This window comes from Aphelocoma coerulescens, chromosome 1 (genome assembly GCF_041296385.1).
Source record: "Aphelocoma coerulescens isolate FSJ_1873_10779 chromosome 1, UR_Acoe_1.0, whole genome shotgun sequence".
Classification (NCBI taxonomy): domain Eukaryota; kingdom Metazoa; phylum Chordata; class Aves; order Passeriformes; family Corvidae; genus Aphelocoma; species Aphelocoma coerulescens.
The window spans coordinates 53,797,342-53,812,745 of NC_091013.1; positions in this window are offsets into that span (position 1 = coordinate 53,797,342).

The following is a 15,404-nucleotide window of genomic DNA, read 5'->3' on the forward strand; positions in this document are numbered from 1 at the left end:
AAGTAAAGCAAGAGCACATCTTTCAATAACATGAAGTTGAAAACACTAGTTCAAAACAAATACTCAAATTGAAAGGGAAATTTAATAGGGTATAGTTTTGTTTCAGTCTTTTTGATGAAATGTGATGCTTTATCACATTTTCACAATGGATCCTAGACAAATGAAAAGACAATTTAGCATTATTACAGCAATAAAATATTAAAGACAAGAAAGATATGTTCCTTCTATCCTTTTTAAAAGCTCAGAAAATATAAATTAGTGCCTGTACCTTAAAATTTAGATTTTGGGGCAAAAGTCCTCTAAGATATACAGAATGACATAAAACCTCGTGGTCTTGAAGGAGATTTTAAGCTTAATGGCTAAAATTCAAAATCTCTAGAAAAAAAATGCAGCAAACCAGGATTTTCCTTATGTGTCTCTTTCTGCTTTACAGTTTAAAGGTAATCCCAGGCAAGCATTTTCAATTAAGAAAACCATGTTTTTGATACAAGTGTGCAGTATAATTTATTTCAATATGCCAAGTGATTTGATAGGAATAAGTCACTCCAAGCTATACTAAATCATTTTGGTCAGATGAAGAAGGTCTCTTCTGACCTGATTATGACCTTAGTGACCACAAGCATGAATATATGACTTTTCTTTCTGATATTTGGCTACCATGTGTGGAAGTAGTTAGAATTTCAGAAGATGAGATGAATATCTTGACTGTTGATATCTGAGTAGTTGACCAGACACACAGACGATCTCAAGGAATTTGTTTAAAAAAGAGTACCATGATTTGTACCTCTTGAATGCTTTCACTAATATTCAATAAAAGATGAAAAGTTGAAATTCTGAATTCAATTGAAGTAGAGAGAAGAAAATTCTTCTCCTGACCAGGTACTCTCTTGGTTCTACTTAAGCAGGGACTTCCAAAACTGAGGAAAAGAAGACAGTCAAGGATCAATTATGATTTTGACTGAATGATATTGAAAACTCTTTCAATGCAGCATGAAACTGATAAAGTGATTCCAAAAACGGATATTATTATACAGATCTCTTTGACTTTGGTGCAGATCAACGCACCTGGAGACAAGAGTTAACCCTGAGGAGGAACAGCAGTGTTACAGTTATGAAGTCTTAGTGCTAGGGCTGATTTCAGGAGATCAATCACAGAAATTCAACAGAGACCTTTTCAGTACTGTGAGTAAAATACATCTATATAAATAAATCTGACCTTTGTTGCCCAATTGGGATCTCAAACAGCACAATCCCCCCTCATTATTTTAATCTGGATTGGCTCCATTAATATGATACTACTGTTCTCATCTCTGCTATTCTCTGTCCTTCTTGTTCTTTCCCTTTCAGTACAAAAAGGAACAGCATTGAGCTGTAGTAATTATTCCATTATATTATAAGGAAAGAATACCCCACTGTAGTTTTCTGCTCCTGCCTAAATGGGAGGAATTTTTTTTCTTCTTCTTTTTTTTTTCTTAAGCAAACACACTGCATAAATACAAATCACTACCTTGCCTCAAAAAATTCCCACAGTGTTTTCTTTTTGGAAGTTCCCAAGTGATTGCAAATAGTTACAGTGATTTATTGTTCTTCTTTTCTTATTTTTCAAACTTGTGTCTAGTTGAATTTGTCTGCCTTCACTTTCCATCTATTAAATATTTTTGTTTTCCAAACTTGTCTCTCCAGCTTCTACACCAACAAGGTAGCTGGCCTACAGCCAGGTAGGCAGTCTAGGCATAGCTCTCTGTTGTGGACACCCCTTCCTCTATGAATGACCTTCATTGTTGATTCCTGCTCTGTAGTCTGAACAGAAATGGTGGCCGACAAAACATCACAATGTAAACCTTTACTGACACAGTAAGAAAGACTAGGAACAACACATCCATAAGGTGACTCACCCAATCACTGACAGCAAAACCAGGATCATAAGTGACTTCATGTCTCCAGTGGACTATCAGTGACACAGTGTGTGGGTCACCCAGCAGCACCAGCTAATAAAGCCAATGAATGTGGCTTCTGAAGCTTCATAAAGCTTCTGAATGTGGGTGAGAGCCGTGACAAAACCTTGTCTGCACAGCGGTAGCTTTATCATACAGAATCATACCTTGTGTGAATAATGTGTGAGGCTTCCTGCCAACAGTGCTGATACCAGGCAAGGGGCAGGATGTCAGGAAATTGCGTGATCTGCTGGCAGTCTGAACTTAAAAGGATAATTACAATTTTCCTCAGGCACTTCACTTTTTCAAGATAACAATAATAAGATACAATGAGATTCTGCTCCACTTGCTGGAGTTTGATCGTGAAGCACTTCAAGTAGACTAAGAGATATTTCTTTACTGAAAATATTGAAAAAAATGGTTTCTTGAATGAATTTCATTATATTGATGATGAGGTGAATATTAGTTTTTTACCTTCAAGAGGTATTGTCAACTTTCTTTAAGAAACAGTAATGTAAGCAATTATCTTCATGGCTCTTAAATGTCATTGTTTTATTTTGGTTTGTTTTCTTTTAATACAAACTCAAGTTATCCTGTCTCATTCTGACTCCTAATGAATGCAACCACTGAAGTTCAGTGGAGAGTCAAAGAGTGAGCAGATGTAAACCCCTCAAAATAACATAGCTATCAAAACACAAAGAAATTGTTTAATGCATCTTCCCTACTCTAAATTTAAATTTGGGAAAAAAAAAAATCAACCGGGCACAAATAAATGTATTTTCCTCTTTTCATGTCCCAAGACATCCTGGCTATTTTGAACTTAATAAAAATCAAAATTTATTTTAAGTTCTGTTCTCTCCATGCCAAAAATAGTTGCTTTTGCTCATGCTATACCAATCATAGGTTTACATCTGAAGATTTATCTTTATCCAGGAATTAGAAGTGTTTACTAGCTGAAGTTTCTTTTTCATAAGAGACACTAGAAAGCAGAAACATCTATAAAAACTGCAATAAATATTTGATTCTCTGTTAATAAATTATTATTTCAGTGGAAAAACTGCTAACTTTTCCACACAAAATGGACAAACTTCACAAACTGAAATAGGGAAATTAAAAAAAACCAAGCATTTGTCTGCAATTTTTATTGTATGGGTAGCATAAAATAAAAGGTTTAAAAGTATAGTGCAAGTGTGTCACCCTTAATCAGTAAGGTCTAAAAGAGTGTTTTAAGAGTGCAGTGTTTTAATAGTGCCGTGTTCTAAATGTGATCTCCCATGTCTTTTTTCACCTTGGGATACTCTCAGTAATAGGATTTCCCTCAAAGCCTTTTTAGCACCATAGGATTTCTTTCTGCCCCAATAGAACTTCTCTCTGATCATGGATAGGCTTGGATCACAGTAGGGATGAGAGATCTTGAAAAGGAATGAATTAATGAACAAGCAAATTTTAAAGAATTCAGGCCTTTTTGCCTTAATGACACAAACTACTAGTTTTAAAATTGTCCCCTGATACTAGTAGCTATTCTGTCATGCTACAGCCCAAGGATCTATGCAAACTCAGAGCTTTATGCTGATAAATTACTGCATTCAGTTCTTACAAGAAAATGTATCTCTCTTCAGAACTTCATAATGCCTCATGAAATCTGCTGAGACTTAACATTTCCATTCTCTCAAGTCCCAAAGGAGTTTGTTGTTATCAATAACTATTTCTCCCCTTTGCTTTTAATATTTCTGATTTAAAAGTACAGCCTTGTTTGGCACTTGAACTGTATAGCTTGCAGCTTGCCAGTAAAAATACCATTTATTGTTGTCCAGAAATCATAGCCAACAAAGCATCCAATACTCAGAAACCCACAGATCCTGTAAAATGACTCTGTAATAGACAGTTTGAGGATTTATAGCTCTCTCGTGACTCTTGTTTGAGATCCTATCCTAATAACCACTTATACGTAATCAGATGGAATTTATGCAACCTTATCCAGTAAATGGGCCATGTGAATGTTTCTCTGTTATTGCCTCCGTAGCTCACAGACTACAAAACAGTTGATAGTAATTCTATGCAAAACCAAATTACTCTTCTAAGAATAGAAATCTCAATGGCCTTGACATAAGTAATTTCAAAGTACAGTGGAGCCCAGATCTAAAGAACTGCTTGAGGGATAGAAAATTTGTTGAACTGTTTTCCCACTAAATTAGTCATTCAGCTCTTTGTTCTGAGGAAAAAATAAAAAGGAAATTAGTTTGATAAAATGGTTGGGGCTCCTAAATTTATGCTCCTCAAATAAATCCTTTACTATGTTGCTTTCACAGCTGCCTAGAAAGAATATTTTTAATTTGCATCTCAATATCAAATGAAAAATGTTTTGTCACACTGTTTAGAGGGCAGCCAAATATATCACACTTCTTTGAATTACTTTAGGGAATTAAAATCTGTGTCTTGTACCTATGAGAATCATATGGATATTTGTAGTGCTAGTGTTGTTTTGTTTAATTTTGCATAGTGTAAGGTATTTAGCAATAATTAAGTTGAATTTTTTTCTGCAAATCTTATGTCTATCCTACTTAATGACTGAAACATGAAATAACAACAGCACATAAACAAAAAAATATGCAGGAATCAACAAAGTTTTTTGTAAAAAGGTATACTCTCTTTCTGTCACACAATTTTATTTATCTGTATTCATTGTTGTTAAAGAGACAAGAGTTGAATACAGGCTTTCTGATTACAAATTTTCTGTAATTTTAGTGCTGCATTCATTGCTTATGATTCTGTGCTCAGAAATTACTGGCTGGTTAGACTCACCTTTTTATCATTCTGTCTTTCCTCAGTTTGACCTGAACTTTAATTTTTGCTGTAATATGATTTTTATCTATAGAGTTATCGAAGTTTAGAATCTTAATATGGTTTCCTATGATGACTGAAAAAGCTTATATCATACCACGTGTCTTCAATAGCATAAAGCAGGATCTTGACAAGAATTATTGTTCAATATTAAACTCTATACAACTTCAGTGAGACAGAGAAAGACTTTTAGTCTGTTCACTCAGCTACAAAATAACTGCAGTTACAATCCTAAATATTTCTTCAGCTTGCAAAGAACAGCATGGCACCAAATCCAGCTAGCCAATATTAAATTTGGGCAAGATTGGTCCGTGAGGTTTTTTCTATTACATGATTGCTATCTGCTACATGTAATTTTAATTTTGTGTCAGTAGCCAGTTTAGTACATTTGTGCATACATAATTATTTTAAAGAGATATGTATTAATATTAACATATATATTTAAGTTTTGACAATCACATTACATGAATTTTCCCAAGTTACACTCTATCACAGAAAAAAGCCCCTGAAACAAACCTTTAGACGATTTATGATGTTTGGATTTCATAGATTAAATTTCAGCCACTCTCTCACTATTTACATGATGTAGAATTATATAAACTAAGGTAAATTTTATCATATATGCTTGCCAGAAATATCCAGAAGCCATACTATTTTCATAGAAGGGTCCATACTTTACTAATAATCTGCAACTTAACACTAAAAATAAAAAACTGTAAAGAAACTTAAACTCAGCATTTCATAGAGTACGGATAACACCCACACCAGTATAAAATGCCCTGTCTACACTAAACATTGTGTGGTTGTTTTGCTTTATGGTTTTTTGGAAAAGATAGAAGCTAAAGTAAGCCAGCTGTACTTTCCAGTGCTAGAATTGCCACCTGCAGTATTGTGATACTTATTATAAATGAGCAGTACAGCATCATTTATGTGCTTAGTTCTTGCTCCATATTTATGTCACTATGGGTCTTTCCATTTTCTTCATTAACCTCTGATAAAAGGTTTTATTTCAGTTTTGAAATACAGGTAGCACTTTGTTTCTAGTTGACTAAAATAGATCCATTCTGATACTTGCCTCTCTGACATACCTGCAATAACACACACAGTCCAGGTTTTAGTCAGGAGTCTCATGTTCATGTGTCTGAGCAACTGGTACAGCTTCTGTCACAGAGGGAGAGAGAAAGAAAAACTTTTTCCCCTGTTAATGACACTATCCTAGCTAACAATATTTTGGGAAATCATATTTGTAGTCATGCTTCTCAGGCTTTGAGAGGGAGGATATACAGACAATGCTACTACTCTGACTAAGCAAATATAATTATGGGTTGGGTAGTGTGACATCATTACCTTTTGCTGTGAATGATGAAATAAACAAACGAAACAGTGTATATACTATGATGCAAAATGGTGAAATTATTACTTATAAAAGTAGATTTTGTGATTATAATCAATACATAAAAGTCTGCTTCTGTGTCTCCTTCCTCCTGATTTTTCTTTGCTCTACCATGACCTCCTCCATGGGCTGCAGGGGAACAGCCTGCCTTACTGCTGCCTTTACACAGACTACAGGGGAACGAATCTCTGCTCCAGTGCCTGGACCACCTCCTCCCCCTCCTTCTGCTCTGATGTTTCTGTCTGCAGGTTTATTTCTCACAAATTTGGCCCTTGTTCCCCTCTCTGCTGTGCAGCATTATTCCCTTTCTGAAACACGTTTTCCCCAAGGTGTCACTGCTTTGGCTGCGGGGTTCAGCCATGCCCTGTGGTGGATCTGTCAGAGCCAGTGGGACTGGTTGTGTCTGCACAGAGGCCTCTGAAGACCCCACTGCCACTGACTGGCACCTGCACCCAATATACTCTGTTATAGAACAGAAAATGTAATTAAAAGATGCAACTTACAATTTTAAAATTTATGACTTACAAACTCAAAATTCTAGCAAAGAAATTTTAAAAATAGGGTAAAGGAAAACTATTTATATTTTAATACTATTGCAACCAAAAAGTTGCAGGGTTTCTTCTGTCTTTTTTAAAATTTTTTTTTAATCCTATTTTTCTGATTTGGTAGTATCTTCATCAAGTTACTTTGACTTATCCTATTGTGTTACATTTAAATAATAAGTTAAATATTTTTCCAACCTATAAAAAATATACCAATTAAATATTTGGAAACTCCAGAACAGTGAAAGAACAAAATATTAAAGTAGAAACACCACCATTCAAAAAAACCAGCTATAAATCTTTGTGTTATATCTCTCTCTCTTCATGTTTACAATTATTCAAAGTCACGTTCTGAACAAGTAGGTGCTAAGCTTTATTGGTGAAAATCACTAGACGGCAATACTCTTAGAGGAAAACAAAAAGAGTGAAAACCAAACTGTAAAAATCTGATACCTGAAACATGCAGAGTTCAGGTAAGATTATGAGCTGCTTAAATAATTAATTAACTCACAGAATATTTAATTGCATGTTCTGATCTGGCCCACCTATACTAAAGATACAGCTTAGCCAACAGAGTTAACTTGCACCACACTTTTAGTTCTTGGGGTTCTTTGGGACAAGCCAGATTCTTGGCACCATTTAGGCTGCATTCTCAACTTTCATAGTTGTTTACAATTGTGAGAAACCATAGCAAAACACTGAAGTAACAGAACATCTCATGGTTCCAGCTGCCTGTTCTTTCTCCCAGTAGGATACTAAGTGCCTAAAGTAACAAGAGTTGCCATAACATATCCTAAGTTCCTTGTGAGGCTTTTCTCTAAGTAGTATATTATAAGGCAGCAAGGTCTGCAAGACTGGAGGTGTTTTTCCCTATTATTGGCACAATACAAGTCAGCTAAGAAGAGGAACCAGAAGGTGTTTGTCTCTTTTCTGAATCTGAAAATCAGGCATTTATCGTAACCTCAGAGCTGAGAAGATGCATCTTTTATGATAATTTTGTTTGTCATCTTTCTTTCATTTGTTGAGTATTCTTTGTTATATCCACAAGCTGATCATACCTCTTTTTATTTTTCAGTTACGTGGTGTTTTTTTTAACTTTTCACACATGCAAAATAGAATACAGTGAAAAAAGCTGTTGTGTATTTGAGGGTAAATTGCATATTTAAGGTAAGAGAAAAGTGTCCTTGGTGTGGACTGATTCAGAGAAATAAACTGTGGAAGTTTGAAATAGAAATTACATACTGAACTAGTTTTAACTTAGATTAAGTGGGAAAATATAGACCCAATAGTCAGGACTGTGGGCTAAAGGCACCTTCCATTACCACTATTAAGACAAACATTCATACAAGTTGTTTTAACAAGGGCCAACTAAGTAAAATAAATAGTTTCTTCCTTTACTTGAGCAAATGCGGGTTCACATCCTATATATGAAGTAACTTGAACTATATATTTTTATTTTAGTCAATGCAGCTAATGAGAGATTTTTTTCTTTTCATGAACATATTTAGCATTTATATTGATACAACTCAGATTTATATTTCAATTGTACAAAAGTCCTAGCAGACACGAGCCCTAATTATCTTAAAGTTTGACACAATATTTTGAAAGAAACCCTTATTTACAGTGAAATTATGCATTGTCCACATGGCGAAGGTATATAGATCAGTAATATTTTTTAACATTAGGAGTTATATATTTCCTCTCCAGACTTTACAAGCCTGACTGTGACCAACCAATTTGATTTAATACACCATAATCAGGGCCTCCTGTGCATTTGAATAACCTAGTTTGTTACAAAGGAGATGCAAAAGAACTTTTAATATATTCACCTGCAATTCTGGAGAATTATAAATAGTTAATAACTATTTCCATAATGCAGAATTTCCAATTGAATTGAACAACATATTTAAAGGCTTTAAAAGCATATTTACTTTGGTACTTCAGTGTTACAATGTGCACAGACAATATCAACAGACTGTAAGGATTAAAGAATGCTATTTCTTGTGGGTTAGTAGTAAGGGCTTTTTATCTGAAAGAGTATTTATGGGACTCCAACACATAAGGGTATAACTTGCAAGGAAGAAATTTGTTTTGTGTTTGCATATAAACACCTGAATGTGTATGTATATTATCTATATGCATGTATATATCCATATGGTTGTGTTTGGGGGTTTTGTTTGTTTGTTTGTTTGTTTGTTTTAATAATTCCATCTGGCAATATTAAAGACAACTATTTTAAGGTAAAAGCAACTTATTTTGTGGAAAATTAACACTATAAATATAAATATATCTGATTTATTTCTTTATCTGCTTTTCTTCTCCAAAAGAGTAATGAACTAAAGACCTTTGAAGGTAAAACAGCTGAAGAAAGTAATTTTTTAAGTTTGATTTAATTCTTTCTATTTTAAACAACACAGATACTGTGTTTGGAGCACATTAAAACTCTGATAAAATTTAAAATAAAGATGATTTATCTTTCTAGATTTTGAAAGCTACAATTCACACTTTTATGGTGCTTGATAGATGCTATCCAGAAGATGCTCAATATTTTTCTAAACTTAGTTGTCCCCATAGTGCTCATTTTTGAAGAAATTTAGTCCAGGATTTGATTTTGTTAGTTTATTTTTCTTATGTGCAATTCATTATTGATCCTTGCATTGTTTTTTTTTTTTCTTTTTAAAAGAATGCACACTGTAATCATTTAATAAACCTAGCAAAAATAACGTCATTAACAGTTAACCTGGTCAAAGTTCAAGTAAATCATATTTGTATAAAACCAAATTGCCCTTTCTAACAATTCTTGCCCTTTCTGTTAATTCACATTTACAGATCATAAAATGTAGTCTCTAACTCTTCAGCATACACTCACTAATATACTGCTTCTTTTTAAACATCCTTATGCTTAAATTCTTTATCTTTCTGAAACTTGATTTTAGTAATAAAGTTTTCCACTACAGTAGGCTCTCATTCTTCCAGTTCTGCAGTATCTGAACTCCTCTGTCAAACATGTATTGGACAATAAACATCACTTTCACTACCATTCATTATCTCTAGATCTGTGAAGAAATATTAGCTGTGACAGAACCTTTCACTCTGAGAATTCAACTGAAGAGGAGATTTAGGGTGACTACAGACAAGTGACATATCTGAAAGACCACAGAAGGTAATAGCAATTGCATGTGGGGAGAACGAAATAAATTAGAATGTTGACACAAAGTAGAGTTGAGAAGCAAATTACTGGGAAAGAGAAGATTGACAATATAGGCATAGCTTGAAATGAGTGTAAGGACTTTTCTAAGGTGGTGTTTTATCAGAACAGCAATGGACAGCCTGGAGAATTGAAAGCGAAAAAGGAATTATTACAACCTGAAAGGGTGAATAGATGAATAGACAGAATTAGAAGGGTAGGATGGAAAGAAATATTGAAATCAGATGATCTAAGTTCAAATGTAAAAAGACCTGAAGGATGCAGGGAGACGATGCTTTGCGTATGGTTGCCAAGAAAAGCATTCTCAATATTGATAAAGAAGAAATGGGAGAAGTAGTTGTACAATAGCATTATCATTGTGTCATCTTGTTAGTAAAATATCCAGGAAAAATTGGCTTCAACAAAGGCAACCCCTCGTAGATAACATTACTTTTTAAAGCAATTAATGTTACTTTGTCAGCAAAAAGGTTATCTACTTGGATATTCCTGTTAAATATAAAGATACAGATAATTAACTCTTTAAATAAAGTAATGCATATGTGTATATTATCATAGTGTTACAACTAAAATTTGTCATGTTTTATTTTAATTCAGCACGTATTGATAGAGAAAAGCTTCTGCACAGTATAAAATGAGATATATTACTAGCTTTATTTCTGAGATGGTAATTCTGGTTCTAAACTTGTCATGGGTGAAAACATACATGTGAGGCAAGAAGAACAACAAAACTAATATTAAAAAGTTTGCGTTTTTTTTCCAAAAGAAAATTATACAGATATTTTGTCTTTATCTTCTGAGATTTTATAACACTCATGATGAAGTTTTTCTTCATCACCTCAGTTGTACTTGCTTTGATGCTGAATAAACTGCAGGTCCTAACTACTAAATCCCATAAATCTGCTGATAATTCATATAACCAGTAATGTGCCATTTTCTTAAGAGAAAAACAAAGAGTGGACCAGCTAAGTAATTATTTGTCAGCCTGCCAGGATAGCAATATCTAACGTGCTTTGTGCATACCAATAATCTGAATGTATTTCAAATAGCTAGATAAATGTATTTTAGTTCAAAAGGATTTACTACTTTTTCTCAAGTCCATTTCTTATTCAACTCTGGTTTATCAGGCATCTCAGAAATGCTTTCTGTGTGATTGCTTTGCAGTTATGTTTTCATGTAACTATCTACTTTCTTTTTTCTCAGCTTTAATGAAAGTGCACATTATATGGAACAGTCTTACTTACAGGCTTGTAATTTTCTCTTCAATTTTTTCATTTCCATGTCTGTCAAAGTTTGCTTTTTCCTTTGAGATGAATACTTTGAAATACCATTCATGCTGATATTTTGCAGACTGTACTTGTGCTAAACAACACCATATTCCTCGAGCAGTCTTATGCTGAATAGTTTGGTAGGGTGTTATTTTTTCCAGCATAAGCAGGAACAGCAGATTCTCAACTTAAATTGAAAATACCTGGCAATGATGGAAAAGACTGAGATTTTGAAACACTGAGTTCTAATTTCTCAACACTGAAGACCATCAGTTATCAACTCTTCTCATCATCTATGCATTTTTAAGTTTTAGATTTTCTTTGTAGTACTGTCATGTGAGTGAAGTGAATAATGTTTTTAATGTATGTAAAACTTGGAGATGCTATAGTGGAAATATGTTGATATATACTCTATATCTTTTATACTATATAGTAAAGTATGAATATATTATAATTTATAATATTTCTCATAATATAATAGTATATATAGGCTCATAGAATCATACAGCATATTTAATACATTATACAGTAAACTTCATAAAAATATAAAATATATTTATTATTTAATATATATATTTAAATTATACACTATATATATATTGATGCCCCACTGGAATATTACAGCTGACTTAATGACCATTCTTAAACAGAGTAAATAGGAGGACTCTGGGAACTACTGAGCAGTCAGCCTCACCTCCTTGCCCAGAAAGATCATGGAACACGTTGTCCTGGAAGATACGTTAAGATGGAAGAGAGGGAGGTGCTTAGGTATAGCCAACACAGCTTCACTGAGGGCAATCTGCCTGCTTAATACAGTGGCATTCTGTGGTGGAGTAACTGTGTCCGTGGACAAGGGAAGAGCTACGGATGTTGCCTACTTGCACTTATGTAAGGACTTTGATAGAATCCCCCACAACTTTCTTGCTTCTGCATTGGAGAGGTATGGGTTTGATGGATGGACTCTTAGACTGATAAGGATTTGGATGGATGGCCACACCCAAAGAATTTCAGGCTCAATGTCTGAATGTAAACCACTAATGAGTGTTGTCCCTGCTGTCTGTTCTGGGATCAGTATTTCTTAATATCTTAATTAATGACATAGATAATGGGATAGACTTCAGCATCAGCAAGTCTGCAGATGACACCAAGCTGAGTCATGGATTTGATTTGCTAGAAGGAAGGGATTCCACCCAGAGGGACCTGGATAACCACTCCTTGAGGAGTACGCCTCTGTGAGGCTTACCAAGCTCAACAGGCCAGATGCAAGGTCCTGCACAAGGGTCAGGGCAATCCCAAGCATTAGCACAGACTAGGGCATTAACTGATTCAAAGTAGCCCTGCAGAGAAGAATCTGGGGGTGGATGAATTATTGGACAATATGAGCATGGAGCCCAGAAAGCCAGTCATATCCTGAGTTGCATAAAAAGTAGTTCAGCCAGAAGATTGAGGGTGGTGATTCTCCCTGCTCTATTCCACTCTTAATAGACCTCGGTACAGCATCAGTCTCTAGGGTCCCGAATAGAGGAGATGTGTACGTGTTAGAGCAGGTCCAGATGAGGGCCATAGAAATGATCAGAGGGCTGGAACACCTTTTCTTAAAAGAAAGACTGAGAGAATTTCAGTATATAAAGGCAGCCTATAGGAAAGATGGAGAAAGGCTTTTTACAGAGGGCATATAGTGATAGTACAAAGGGCAATGCTTTTAAACCAAAGGAAGATAGGTTTATATTATGTATAAGAAAAACATTTTTATGATGAGGATGGTGAGTGACTGGACCAGGTTGCCCAAAGAAATTGTCTACAGTCCATCACTGAAAATGTTCAATGTCAGGTTAGAGGGGGCTTTGAGCAACCTATTTGGTTGGAAGGTATTCCTGTTCCTGGCGGGGGGGTTGCAATGTGATCTTTCAAAGTCTCTTCCAACCCAAACCATTCTATAATTCTGTATTTATATCTATATTCTATCTATATCCTATTCTATCTATATCTATATTCTAGCATAATATTTTTTATAAATATATGCACTATGGGCCTATAGCTATATATATATGTATATATATATTTTTTATATATATATATATAGATATAAAGACAATTGATATCTAAATTCCAATTTCCACTTTGGATGTTTAGGTACAAAGGTCTAGTCATAAAAATCCACCTCTCAGCAGCTAAAGCCAGAGGTATTAATCTTTCTAGCTGTGTCTCTTTTTAAACCTAACCATCCATGAGATATTATACTCTGTTTCTGAATATATCCAGAAGCAACCTTTTCTTGATTAGGTTGAATAGTCTTTTACCTTTCTCACAAAAATTTGAAGCTGGTCTATAAACCAAGCTTTCTCCTTATATGAGTTCCTGGAGAGGTTTTAAAATGCTAATGTATTTGACTGCCACAAAAAAATCAAAGGAAATATTACTCATGAAGGAGGTATAGATCCTCCACTCTATACCAAATACAGTAAGCAGTAGGGGATTTCCACAGATTCAACCATTTCCAGAAAAGAAGGCCTCATGACATGTAACAATTACTTGGGAAGACAAACATCATTACTCTGAACATCCACCTTTCCTATATATATTCTTTAGCTTTTAGTGATGAGCACGAGATGGTCTGTTCACTTGGGGTCATCTGTCCTGGCTATGTCCCCTCCCAGATTCTTGTGCACCCTCAGTCTACTCACTGGTGGGGGAGGGTGAGAAACAGGAAAGGCCTTGACACTGTATAAATGCTGCTCAGCAATAGCAAAAGTCTTGGTATGTTACTAACACTTTTTGTGGTTATGAGTCCTAACTATAGGTTGACACAATCTTCTACGAAGAAAAGTAACTCTATTCCACCCCAAACCAGTACATAAACACAATCCACAGAGATCAAGATCTGGATCTATCCATTTTATGAGTTTTCTAAGTCTTGGAATACAGAAGGATGTTCACTCTTCTACAGAAAAGTTGATTGGAGGTGTATATGTGAGACAGTGGCTTTCATTTAGTGCTGTGTTGTGAACCCAGAAGGATATGGGAAACTGGAGTGGAGCTCCCACAGAGCCAAGAGATTGGTGATATGTGACGGAGGGAAGCATCTTTGCATTTCCCAGCTCCTACTGAGCTTTTATCAGACAATCAACTTTTGTTTTTGGGAAAAGAATAAAAAATCCAAAACCAGAAAGAAACAAAACAAAACATATCAATTAACATCTTTATCCTTTAAAAAGTGTTAGAGCCTATTACGGAAACTTTGGAAAGCCCCAGGAGGTACAAGGAAGTACTTCCTTGTTGTGATGTGTAGGAAAATAGTACTTCATATTCTCAACCGTAATATTATATTAATGTCTGGAGACAGGTAGAATATCCTAAATATAAAGAATTTTGCTTTTAACCGGCTATGTCTCCACTTCTCCTTTTCTTTCCCTGCGCCAAATACTAGTGAATGTTTTCGCTAGAGTATTGAAGTCTTAATATATTACTGTAGAAGTCTTTGTAGCAGAAGGCTGATACACTTCAAATCAAAACTAAATCAAAGAGAGAAGTTTCCTAGGACATAGCACAAGGTTGTTCACTATCAGAGACTGATGAGAAATGGAGTTACTTGAAGGAAGAAAGGCAAAACAAAAGAAGTCCTCAAAGAAACAGCTATAGACTAACCTCTTTCCTCTGTGGAGTGCAAACTCATAACACAGGATGGTCCCTGGTTTTCAACAGCCTAAAGCACTGAAGAAGATCTCAAGTATCACTTAACACCATAAATGAGAGGGTGAGATTTATTCCCATTTCAATTAGAGCTGGATAGACTACTTTGACTAACTTCAGTTGCCATCATGTTATTACAGACCTGTGACTCCTTTCTTGTGTATATTTATTCTATATGTGCAGTAATGTTGCTCTTTGACAATTTTCTTTCTGAAGTGGTTTACACACTTAGAGTTACCAAGGAAGGGCATACACGCTCTTTCTCTGGAAAAGTGCAGGAACACTTTTTTGCCTTCCCTGTCTCCAGAGATCTAAAATGAAAGCCTAGAGTTCCCCCATCCATCATACTGTACTTTAAATAGAGGGTAAAAGTATTGGACTATAGGTAAAATAGCAACAATCTTTCAACAATTTTGCAGGTGTTTATTCTCATTTCTTAAAGTGAAAGTGAAGAATGCTGAGGATTGTGTTTTTAGTTTCCACTGTCAATAAAACTAAATAAAATATCCACAGTCTATAACTGCGGATCCA